This window comes from Eurosta solidaginis, chromosome X (genome assembly GCF_040869045.1).
Source record: "Eurosta solidaginis isolate ZX-2024a chromosome X, ASM4086904v1, whole genome shotgun sequence".
Taxonomy (NCBI): domain Eukaryota; kingdom Metazoa; phylum Arthropoda; class Insecta; order Diptera; family Tephritidae; genus Eurosta; species Eurosta solidaginis.
Genome location: NC_090324.1, coordinates 65,955,857 through 65,967,528, shown reverse-complemented (window position 1 = coordinate 65,967,528; position 11,672 = coordinate 65,955,857). Strand labels below are relative to the sequence as shown.

The following is an 11,672-nucleotide window of genomic DNA, read 5'->3' as shown; positions in this document are numbered from 1 at the left end:
AGGCAGACCAATGGCAGGTGGTTACGATGAGGGCGGGCAGCGAACTACAGATCGCAATCGATCAAACATCGCTGCAAGCCATAAAGAGGCTCAACGGGGTCGTTAAGTTTGGGCTGGGCTCCCTTAAGGTCTTTGTAGCTGTTGGCCGGCGAGATGCCGCAAAGGAAGAAGCTCCAGGTGGTGCAGATTAATTTGCACCACTCAGCTTCCCCCTCGCTCTACCTAACGAAATATATTGCAGAAAACGGAGTGGACATACCTCTAATCAAAGAACCATGGCTGGTTACGGGCAGGGTTTGCGGATTAGGGCTAGACGGCTACCGTCTACATGCACCACAAGAGGGTAAAATTAGAGCATGTATTGTAGGTAAGAAAAATATTTATCTCTATACAGCACTGCAACGGAGACGTCTTCACTGTAGTATGCGAACAAAAGCAGGGGCACAAGCTGCTGTTATCGTCCGCATACTCCCCGTACGAGAGGGACACGCCACCACCGATACCTGTCCGCGAACTTGTGAAGTTCGCGGAAACGTATAAAACCGGCCTTGTCATCGGCTGCGACGCCAACGGACATCATGAGCTATGGGGGAGCAGCGACACAAACGCAAGAGGTGAGTCCATTTTTGACTACTAACTTACTACTAACCTAATTGTATGCAACAAAGGCAACCATCCAACGTTTAGGAATAGAATTAGAGAAGAAGTCATAGATATCACCCTGGCCACAGACACTCCCACTGTAAGAATCCATGACTGGAGAGTGTCAGACACATGCTCCTTCTCGGACCACAGTAGGATACTCTTCAACATCGATCTTGAAGTGGAAGTTCCCCGGCCATATAGAAATCCAAGAAAAACAGACTGGAACAAATACTCCGAAGTAGTATCTCACAAAATGGCGTCCACGGAAATGGAAGTCAGACGGGGAGCTAACAATATAGACAGAGCGGTAAACCGACTGACAACGATATTGACAATCACTTTTGAACTCTGTTGTCTCCTTACTAGACCACGGGTAAGACCTAGAACTACGTGGTGGAACACAGAGCTAAGCCAACTGAGGTCAACAACAAGAAAACTCTTCAACAAAGCCAAACATAGCCGGCTGAAAGAGGACTGGGATGCCTACAGATGTAGCTTTAACAAATACAAAAGCTGCATCAAGAAGGCAAAAAGGATATCATGGGAGCAATACTGTGAGAACTTGGCGACGACAAATGAGGCATCAAGACTACGCAAAATACTATCAGGATCTAGTTCAGCCCCTAGTAGCATAACGAAGTCTGATGGCTCATGGACCGTCTCCGGTCAGGAAACTCTAGAGGTCTTGATGGAGACACACTTTCCAGGATGCACGGATACGACAGGCACGACGATGCCAGAAAACCGCGCATACCCTCCGGAAACCGACGTCACGGACATCGTTGACCGGGATAAAATATCATGGGCTATAAAATCGTTCGAACCCTACAAATCGGCGGGACCGGATGGTGTGATATCGGCTATGTTACAAGCCGCTTGTATCAGTTCGTCCATATCTACACGGTATCTTTTCAAAATGCCTACAAGATGGTTATGTACCCGAAGCCTCGAGAAATGTACGGGTGGTTTTCATTCCCAAAGCAGGAAAACATAACCACTCGGAAGCCAAAGACTATTGACCAATAAGCCTCTCCTCCTTTAAAACACTGGAGAGACATATCGATCTACACATTAGTAACAATGCCAATCTCTGGCAGATAGATGCAGCCCAGCATGCATACCAAAAAGGCAAATCAGTTGAAAGTCCCCTTCATGAGGCAGTTAGTGTCATCGAGAACTCACTAAGCTGCAAGGAATACACGTTGGCAGCTTTCCTCGACATTGAGGGCGCTTTCAACAACATGCAGACGGAGGCCATCTGCAAGGTTCTTACACGATATGGAACCCAAAGCTCTATAATTGCATGGATCGATTCTATGCTTAGGAGTAGAGTTGTCAACGCAACTTTAGGGACTGGTTCTACGGTTCTAAATGACCACCAAAGGCATCCCCAAAGCGGGGTGCTATCGCCTCTTCTCTGGATACTGGTGGTCAACGAAATTCTTGAAATATGTAGGAGAAAAGGAAGAAAGGTAGTTGCATACGCCGATGACTTAGTGATTCTGATCACAAGCAAATTCTTGCCAACTATCAGCGAACTCATGGAATCGGTACTTTGCGACATTTCGCGATGGGCAAGGCAAAATATGCTGGGGGTAAACCCAAAAAAAACCGAACTTGTCCTGTTCACGATAAAGACAAAGATACCCTCCTTTAACTTACCGAGGCTAAACGGCACAACGTTAGACCTATCTTCGGAAGCGAAATATCTTGGAATTATACTCGATTCAAAGTAAAGCTGGAGAAATAACATTGAGATGAGGTCAAAGAAAGCTCTAGCAGCTGCAAAGGGGCTTTTGGGCGGAACTGGGGACTGGCACCACATGTCATTCATGACATGTACAGCACAGTGATTCGAACGATACTAACACATGAAGTTCTAGTCTGGTGGAAGGCGCTAGACAAAAAGAGTAATCAACAGAGGATCGGGAAGGTACAATGGCTGGCATGCCTGGGAATGTCAGGCACTGTGAGCTGCGCACCTCAGGAAGCGCTAAATGTCATCTTTCACTTGACGCCTGTACAAGTCTTCGTGCAGGGATTAGCCGCTAGAGGAGCTCTACGACTAAGAGAATCCAACATGTGGAAAGCAGCTAAGCACGGACACGCAACGATTCTGGACGATATGACGAAAGGGCAATTAAACGGAATAATAACCGACCTAACATCCAAAACAGACCACATCCCATGGGTTTTGGACTTCCAGGTTCAGAACATACGATATCCTTCAAGGGAGGAATGGGAAGTAGGCCTAGACAACGGCAGGGGCATCGCAATATACACTGACGGCTCGAAAATGGAAACGAGAACTGGAGCCAGGATGTACACGACACATCTACAGCTAAGCCAATCATTCCGACTTCCTGACGCATGCAGTGTATTCCAAGCCGATGTCTATGCCATATACAGAGTGGCAAAGCTGCTCCCAGATAGCGCGGTCAGCAACACCGACGCAACAATCTTTGTTGACAGCCAAGCCGCCTTAAGGGCATCAGAGTCCAACATGATAAAATCGGACGTCGTGCGGAGGTGTATAGCCTTTCTGGCTTCTATAAGTCATCTCAGTGTCTCCCTTTGCTGGGCACAGCGGCATTGAAGGGAATGAACTCGCGGATGAGAAGGCTAGGAAAGGTTCCGACTTAGACATAAGTGAGGTGGACAGCTCCGTCCGACCGCCGCTGAGTTGTCTCCTAGGGAGAATCGACGAATATGAAAACAAGCCAACGGACTCACTATGGACCAACAGGGTTGACTGCGAAGTCTCAAGGTCCTTATGGTCATGCTTGGATAGGAAGGGCACCAGCTTCCTTCTCAAACTGAACAAATCTGCGGCGAGGGTACTTACGGGTGTCATCACAGGTAATTGTGCTATCGCACCAATGCTCCGACTGGGGCGAATACCAACAGGCTCCCTCTGCAGAAGCTGTCAGGATGAGGAAGAGGATTCGATCTACCAATTTCTCTCCCGATGCCCGGCGCTTCAAAGAAGGCTCAGATTTCTGGGCTCACGCTTCTTCGACAGCCTGGCAGAGGTTGGGAAGGTGGACGTCCCGCTTCTTCTTGGGTTCATCAGGGAAAGCAAGTGGTTCATTGAGGAGGTAATGGGGCTAAACGAATTTGCCGCCACCCTGTACTTACTGAGGGCACTCACAATGGACAAAAATGTCTCCGAGAGGAAGTGTGGGTATTATCCACGCACGCCCTCTTAACCAAACCTACAATAACTAGTATGTATCGGGCTATCAAAAATCACCTAGACTGGAATGTTTTGGCTGTGACGGTGGACAAACTTTACAGTAAAGCGGTGCCGCTGATGATGGTAGGTAAGGTAGTCCAAATTTAACGGCCGTTATTAGCGAAACCGCGTTTTTTGAAGAAACCAAGCCTTTATGCGGGTTTACACTTTTCACGAACAGACTTCTCGAACAGCTGTTTATTTATGACTCATTCCTGCATCTGATATTCACGTCTGTCTTCTAGTTATATGCGGGTATAAGTGTGAGTAATAACTTCTGCGCTTTTGGCTTTTGTTTACATGTATGTGTAATAACGTCTGTGCTCTTATGCGCTCCAAAGATTTTCGAAAACAAAGATGTTGCAGGCGCAAACTTCTGTGGACAGCAGCGGAGCCTAACACAATTCTAGTAGGTCACTTTCACCACACCAAAAACTTTAACACAATTTTTAACGAAATTTAAGCACAGAAATACACTGATTGGAGTTTTAGAGAGTAAAAGTTAAATTTCTGAACACATTAGCTGAATAAAAAGTGTACAAATAATTGTTAAATAACAAATACAGACAGTGGTAGTTTAACAAATTCTGCTGTGGTAAGTGGTGAATGTGACCCACTAGAATTTTGTGAAGCTTGTCTCACACGATTTTTCGTCTATGCAATGTTTCTATATTATATCGTTTCTGTGCGCTCTCACTATGGACTTCTATGCATATGTGTGTGTATGGCTGCAAAATATACGCTGTTTATTGCTGTGTGCATGTATGTGTGTTTGTTTTCTCTTTTCAGCAAAAACTGCTATAAGCGGTTGTAAGCAATAAGGAATACTGGTTTCACTCCTCAGAGATAAACATCAGAATAAGGCAAAAAGAGTACATCATACGCTTTATAGTTAGTAACACCTTATTTGAAGTTCATACATCCTACAAATAAGCCTTATCCCTAAGGTAAACCAAAATGTAAACCAAAATGTGACAAATAGAATCCAGCCCTAGTCGATAAATTTTCGTATTATTTTTAAGGAAACTGGATTTTCTTTTTATTTTTCTTACGGCATACTATTCCTTATGCTACCTGGTTCCGATACCTTAAAATCAGGTTAATGTACTCGATATATTACCTTATTATAACGCCTTATGTAAGACTGATATTAAGTGGGTTATAAGCCTTAAATGAAAGGTGATAATACAGCAAGCAGTACCTTATAAGGCATAATGTCAGTCTTATTTGATCTAGTCCATAAGCCTTATAATAACGTTATCTTTCAGATAATCCTTATAAGGAATACGCCATAAGACCAATATTTCGAATTAAAGCCTGATACTATACACCTTTTCGCCAAATGAAATAAGTCTTATATAAGGTTCAATATTTTGCTGGGCTTCTTCTTCGCTCTTAGCTGATGTTTATAAATGTGTGATTGCTTGCTTTGCTGTTATTAGCAGTGTTTTTTTTACATGCATATAAATGCACTTAAACTTTATATGGACTTCTAATTGCATAACCTTATCTACACTTATTAAATCGTTTTGCAGAAAATAAGAACTGCTAAATTTCAGTACGCACTATACTAAATTGCAACTAAAATGTGTATCTCCTTTTTACCTCTACACTATTCTTCACATCTAGGTATGACCTAAAATTGTGTGTGTGTCCACGATTCATTGCAACTGATCAGCACAACCCGTTTTGTTGGGAGTTATTTAACCACTGCCTCGAGCGCATGCGAATTTTTTGACGATTAATGTAATGTTTACCACCTTGATCGCTGTCCCGAAGCTTCTGGTCTAGAACGTGGAGGTGGAGTGCTAATCACTATCAAAAACGACTTATGTAGTAATGCTGTAGTTTTGCAATTGCATGGCAATAAGCTTGAGCAAATTTGTGTTAAAGTGAAATTTTCTAGCTCCAGATGTGAATTTTTAGTATTTTCTTATATTCCTCCTAATAGTTGTATTGACATTTATGAAAACTATCTAAACAACCAAATTACTATTAAAGAAAATTTAGGTCAGTTCGATAAATTAATCTACCTTGGAGATTTTAATTTAGGTAATATTGGTTGACAACGTAAATGTGGGCCTTTCAATAAAAAAAACGCAAATTTTTTCACATTTTATTATTGCGGCAATGAAAAAAAAAAATTATTTTACATTTATAAAAAAAAAATACACAAAATCAGATTTCCAAAAATCATAAGTAAAATCAAATAAAATAGAAAATGGCTCAGTGGTGATTTATTAAGTGAAGATATATACAGCTGCGAGCACTGAACACACGGCTAACATTTTTTTAAACTGCTAGAAAACGAAAATGAAAGTTTCATTCATTTTATTGCAAACTAAAGGACAATTTCATAACTAAATGTAGAAACATAGGCACGTAAGTTTTGTTTTCATGCAAATTACCGCGAGCAGCAAAATAGTAGTATATAACAAAAATTCTTTAATATGCTTTAAATCGTTAATACTAATACTAAAATTTAGTGTTTGGTAGCATAACCGTTATTTCTAATCTCTGCGGCACATCGGTTTCTCATAGAGCCTATGAGTGGTTGACATCTTTCCCTTGGTACTGACTGCCATGCCCGAAACACTACACGCCATAGATTGTGGTTGCTTTATAGTTTTGCATACTATAAAGCTTTTTTAAGGTTTGACCAAAGGTTTTCTATGGGACTGCGGTCAGGAGATTGAGCTTGCCACTCCATTCCCTCAATTTCATTGTCGCGGAACCTCAACTTTGCCTATTTGCTTGTATGCCTCGGATCGTTATCTTGCTGTAGTACCCATTTCAGTGGCTTTTCTTTTCCGGCGAGTGGGAGCATAACCTCCTTGATTATTTTAGCATACTCATTTTTGTCTATAATGGTTTTTATACAAAATATTGGCCCCACACCATGATATGAATAATATCCCCATACCATAATACTGCATAACCTCCCACGTTAACGTGTTGGTGTGGGTGTCTAACAAACTACCGAGAGTCCGTTCATAAAATGTTGCTCCACATGTTTTTTTTTCAAAGCGGGGCCTTACATGGACTTCTAGCATAGAGGTTGAGTTCTAGGTCGTCAAAAGTTTCGACACCGGACATTGTGGTATGAGTCTTCTAGTATTTATTAACTTGGGGTACGGTAGTCGTTGATAATTTATGCGTGTCGACCCTCTTTCCCCGTTTTGTTTTGATAAGTAAGGCGTTTTGTATCATGGTGGGCGAGCAACCAACAGTTTTTTCCACATTCTTCTTTGTCTTCCCATTTTTAATAAGGGCCTTAATAATTTCGCACTTTTCGTGAGTGCAGTACAAAACTCGCCCAACTAAAAGCTATAATAAAATTTCTTTGTCTATGCCGGCTAAATATACAATAAATAAATACTTCAAACTTACTTATTACAAAAAATTAACTAAGAAATCAGCACCAATGATCGGTTCTGTGATCACAGCAATGCAAAAAAATGGGGACATTACGAAGTAAATTCAATGTTAAGGTTAATAATTTTGATCCAAAAATGTTTATACTTGTGTCATTTGCTGCTGAAAGAACTTGTGTTGGTAGCTGGGAGACTTTAGAACAAAGTGATTTGGGAATTGCACTAACATCAGCATCAGAATCAACTAAAAATGTTAACTTAGTTCTTGGATCGAAAATAAATAAGCTGTTTGAAGGCAATATGCTACTGTGTGCAAAGATTTTTGAACATAACGATGTTGCATGCGCGAAATTCAGTGGAAAGCTGCGGAGCTTCACAAAATTCTAGTAAGTCACTTCCACCACACTACAAACTTTAACACAATTTTTAAAATAATTTAAGAACACAAAATACATTGATTGGAGTTTTAAAGAGTAAAAATTAAAATTCTGAACAGATTAGCTGAATAAAAAGTATACAAATAATTGTTAAATAACAAATACAGACTGTGGTAGTTTAACACATTCTGTTGTGGTGAGTGGTGAATGTGACCTACTAGAGTTTTGTGAAGGTTGCTTCACACTATTTTTCGCGCATGCAACATCTCTACTTTAAAATTTTCTCTGCTGTGTGCCGCTTCGACAGCAGCGTCTACTAGGTTTTTGCGTAATAGCTTTATCCGAAAAATTCCCATGATACCAACAAAAGCCTGAGGAAGGAAACTTTTTCGACTTGAGTTTACCGCGTTTACACAATGAAAGGTGCGCGTAAATTTATACAAATTGTGTAAATGATTTTTTATACAAAATTTGACAGCTCGTTTGGCCAAAGTGTCAGTAAATAATAATTACATGTAAATATACACATATATATATTTTTGCATATTACATATTTATACTTTTATTTATTTGAAATTTTTCTTTCTTTCTACAAAACAATATTTATTTTTCTTGTTTGTTTTGCCATTTTGTTTAGGATTTCTTCATTAGTTACTTCAATAGTAGAGTGGATGTTGAGTAGAGCCAGCCCGTGCATCCTCTCCTGGCCCATTGTACTTCTTAGATAAGTTTTTAACCTTCGAAGGGAAGAGAAAGAGCGTTCGCTAGGAGCAACGGAAGCTGGAAGCGTCGCAGCAATTTTTATATATCGATGTACCGTAGGGAAAAAAGACACGGAACAATTATTTAATGCATTAATGAACGTGCTTGGTCGCTCCTCCTTTGGGATTGTCAAACAATGCCTGAAAAAGTTTTGCTGTGTTTTTTATTATGGCGTAATACAAAAAAATATTCTTGATCATATTTTCATTTGATTTACTTGATGAGAGATTTCTTTCATTGCATTTTAATTTAGAGGTGGGTAAAGCAGCGTCAAAACCGCACATGTTTTTTTAATTGATCTCTAGAATTTCAACATCGAAGCAAAAATGTATAGGTAATGTCGATACAAAATTACACTTTTCGAGATTCCTCTTCGTTTGCGAGAAAACCTTTTTCTTTTAATGGAACATTTTAGTGAAAAGTTAATAACTTGCCTGTATTTTCTTTTTGTAGACAAAATATTTGCCTACTATCAAAAAAAATTTCATAGATTTATTGCAAAAAGCCTGTGAATTATTAACTTTTCATTAAAATATTCCTTTTTTTTTTGTATCGACATTTCCTACATATCTTTGCAGTCTTTGTTGAAATCCCAGAGATCAATGAAATTACATTGGCGGTTTTGACGTGGTTTTACTCAGGTGAAACATACGAGAATGATATGTCTGAGCATGAAAATAATGCAAAATTCGATATTTTAAAAGGATAATTGTGCTGTCGGAAAATATGAAACTTAATTACCTTTGCCACATTTTCACTTCAGCTAGAAATTCTTCGGTCGAAGAGTGTGTATTTGGCCATTGAGTCTCAAAACATCCTACCGTTGACTTGATCTTATCGGAATCCAGTTCCTTACATTTTGATGGAAATATGATTTGAAGTTTTGAAAGGAGTTCACGGTGTTTGATAAATCTAGTCTCCAATTCTTCGCAATAGTGTTCCAAAAATGGGATGAAAATAGACCGTCGGTAGTATTCTTGTGGGGTACCAGTATAGTTGTCTCTATTTGCCTGTCGTCCAACAACACGAGGAATACTTAATGAAACTCCATTTTTGTAGCAGTTTCCGTTGCTGCTGCAAACATTTCTTCAAATGTGACGTTTGCATTTCTTCCATATCCTGAACCTTCTCCAACAAGTTATCTGCATATTTTACACAAACACTCAGATCGCAGTCTTTCTTTTGTAAACTCAAACTGAGATTTTTCGTTAATCGAAAAATAGGTTCCAAAACTGTCAGAGCAATTATAAACTGAGGTTTTTGTATGGATGTAAGGAGTGCATTGGGTTGAACTCCTTCAACTTTTGTGACAGTTCCATCTAGTTTTTCTAGAGCCAGACAAATACGGAAACGTGGGTCTTAAAAGGAGTCTCCAACGTGACACCAGATCTACTTGATTGACGGAAAAAATTAACAATTGCTTTGATTGTCCCGATACAATTTCTGATTGGTGGAACGTCGCATGCATGTGTGATGACGAAATTTAAACTATGATTGGCACAATGAAGGTAAATGGCTTGTGGATGGGATTTTTGAACTTCAACGGCGCACCCTTTAACTATTAATTTTGGTACACTTATACATATATGTATAGAGAAATCGAAGGTTAACTAAAAAAAATCTTGATAAAACTCCAAAATTAACATTTCTGCTTTCTCTACAATGTACTAATTAAAGTTCTTCTACTTCTACTCATTATTGATATTCACCTTGTCCAACCATGTAAGAAGACTCAATTTTCAGCTCTTTTAGAGTCGCAAGAAGTGCATTGCCAAACTCTTTCCCGGTTACATCTTTTACTGGTGTAAAACACAAAAAATCTTCTTGAAGCCGATATTCCCCTTCTGAATTTTCGATGTACCGTACACAGATTGAAAATTGTTCAATTCCGCTGATGTCCATGGTTTCATCAGCGATTGCCACGAAACATTTTGACTTGTTAACGCGCTCCACAAGTTTTTCTGTTATCGTTTCCCCAGCAGCATTTATTATTTGATTTTGAGTAGATGGACTCGTATATGTGGCGTTGGCAGGAGCAGTGTCCAAATGTCTTTGTAGATCTGTATCACCACTTTCTAAGACAAAACGCAATAGCGCTCTGAAATTTCCTTCACTTTCTTTCGGAACTGTCGTGGATATTGGACCGCAATCACGATGACCTCTCAGTGCGATCTCCTGTCTGCCACACAGAAGGACAGTTCGGATAATTGGAGTCAATTTCCGTCTATTTTCGAGTTGCATTTTCTTTCGACTCGTGTCGATCTCGTTCAAAATGTCGTCTTTTTTGTTTTCAAAAGTAGACTGAAAATTCTGTGCATCGATAGAGGCATCCATGTGATACCGCTTTTCTTGATGCTCTTTAAAAGTTTCTAGGGCTTTTCCAGTTTCTGAACGGCGCCCCCACACAAGTTTTCAAGATTTGATGATTTCCTTTCCCAGCAGATTTGATTGCGAATAAAACACAATATTTACAATAAACTCCATCTTCTTCAGACGAGTAAGTCGTCCATTGAAAAGATCGCAGCCATGACTATTGAAATTTAAAATTTCGATAGCTTGAAATTGGGAACTTGAAAGTTTCATCTGGGACCCACGTATTGACAAGAAGTTCATACTTTTCATTGTTGTTGAGGTTTTTCCGGCAGTAGGTTGCTACGTCTTTCGGAGAAACCTGCAACAATTTTGATTAAAAGTAGAATTTCTATCTGGGATTTTATTATAATGGCAGATGGTCCCGTTTATTCTCCGCAAACTGATACCACAAGCATCCTAGACCCGGATAAGATATTATGGGCCATTAAGTCATTCCAAACGTTGAAATCGGCGGGACCGGACGGAGTGATACCGGCTATGATACAAGCCGCCGGCGACAAACTCATTCGTCGTCTGCGTGGCATTATTACAAGATGCCTACACAGGCCTTACGAGAGGGAGGAGGAAAGGGGGAAAACCCTCAGGCCCGGGTATTCCTGATATGCCCGGTGAGAAGACACAGACTATATCCCAACAGTTGTTGATTTCCAGGTTAAGAACATAAGGTTTCCTACGAGGGTGGAAAAGGAGGGAGGCCTAGACAACGGTAGAGACATTAGATCCAACACAGACGGCTCAAAAATGGAAAAGGGAAATGGGGCTGGACTGTACTCGAATCATTTTCAGTTCAATCAACTTGAACCCCCAAAACACCCCCCTGAATACGCACCTGATGCGCATGCACAAATAAGTTTTGCAAGTGTTGTTTCTAAAAATATACAGAATGAGATAATTCAGGGGTAATGT

The 11,672-nt window shown here is 40.2% G+C and overlaps 1 protein-coding gene across 7 annotated transcripts in view; it reads right to left on the bottom strand.

Moving 5' to 3' along the window:
* The window catches only part of LOC137234558 (plexin-B-like), an 846,294-nt gene that overhangs the window by 611,761 nt on the left and 222,861 nt on the right, over positions 1-11,672 (bottom strand). The window lies entirely within an intron of this gene.